Here is a 1,353-nt window from a genome sequence, read left to right on the forward strand (position 1 = left end):
ACACACCTGGAACCGCACGAAACCTTTCAACATTATCAATGAAAGTGATATTTACTGCTAATTTTAATACATACAGATTACTAAACTTCAAGATGCTTACTTTTAAAAATTTAGTATTTATAAGAAATCTATCCATTTCAGGATAGATGAATCCTCTTGGAGACGGAGTGCAAAATCCATAATTGTAGAAATGGACCATACAGGTGAGTTCAAAAACTTGTTTGTAAGTGGCTTTCCTCTCTTTGAGGAAAATGTTAGTGTAACTTACATGTATGCCCTTGCTCTACCACATGTCTTTATATATACTTACCAGTTAATTTTCATAACTTTATATATATTTTTACTTTATTTTTCCTGGCTTAATTTGTGCACCCTCTGCCATTAGTGGATTGCTATCAAGTGGTTATCGGTAGAATGCATTACCAAGTTCCCCCCTCATTTCATTTCCCCATTCGGTGCCATATGGCAGGTCAGTTTTTATAATGGAAAGCCAAACCGTTCATGTGTTAATTACCATGCAACACATTTTTGATTTTGGTTTTAAAGATTTGCATTAATTTTATCACATTACTAAGTTTGCTTCACACTGCACCCCTGCTCCAACTTGTCCTTATGGCAATGAGCGGAGATCTATAGTGCAGAGATTAAAAGAATGGTCGCTATGTGGACTAGGAATTCTGCCTAGGACTGCACGAAACCTTTTCAATATTTACACCACAATGCTGTAGCTGGAAAATACTTAAGCTATTAGTTTGTAATTGAAATTTAATGTCTTCATTTCAGGCTAGAAGGAAAGGACTGCCATACTTTTAGTGGGCCTGAAGTGAATAGTTCATGGAAAGGAGAATGCTCAAAGCTGCATGAGGTAAGTTGAAACTGTATGAACATTACTTGTATTAGGTGTGCATAGTGATGGGTGGGAAGTAACCTAGGGTTAAAAGGTTAAAAATACTCCAACCAATTTTTTAATACTTGGTGTATACAGGATATACTTTAATATCCCCTTGGCTAAAATTACCTGACCAAACCCATGTAGTTAATTTACATGGTTTACCATTTTGCACACCAGCTCCAGTTTGTCCCCTTTGGCAAGCTAGGCGTTTCTCGTGCATAGAATAAAGTAGAGGTTCTTAGTTACCAGTCTTGTGACTGGATGCAACTAGTAATTTCCCAACAAACTTTAAAAATAGTCATTGTTCGAAGCTTTGAGCATTGGATAAATTAAATGCCATAAGATTATGAAAATATTAACCTTCTCTTTTATCTATCTACAGATGTTGGAGGGATCCCCTTGAGCTTTGCTGAACAAGACTTCAAAATGTGATTTGAAAAAATAAAGCTATTGATAACTTT

General features: G+C 35.7%; 1 long non-coding RNA gene across 3 annotated transcripts in view; it reads left to right on the top strand.

Annotated features, from left to right (window-relative positions):
* The window catches only part of LOC125042619, a 2,794-nt gene extending 1,441 nt beyond the window's left edge, over positions 1–1,353 (top strand). For all 3 annotated transcript variants that reach the window (XR_007116364.1, XR_007116365.1, XR_007116366.1), the window contains exons 4-6: positions 142–203; positions 784–865; positions 1,275–1,353. This is a non-coding gene — a long non-coding RNA (uncharacterized LOC125042619). The remainder of the gene's footprint in view (positions 1–141; positions 204–783; positions 866–1,274) is intronic.

This window comes from Penaeus chinensis, chromosome 32 (assembly GCF_019202785.1).
Source record: "Penaeus chinensis breed Huanghai No. 1 chromosome 32, ASM1920278v2, whole genome shotgun sequence".
NCBI classification, from domain to species: Eukaryota; Metazoa; Arthropoda; class Malacostraca; order Decapoda; family Penaeidae; genus Penaeus; species Penaeus chinensis.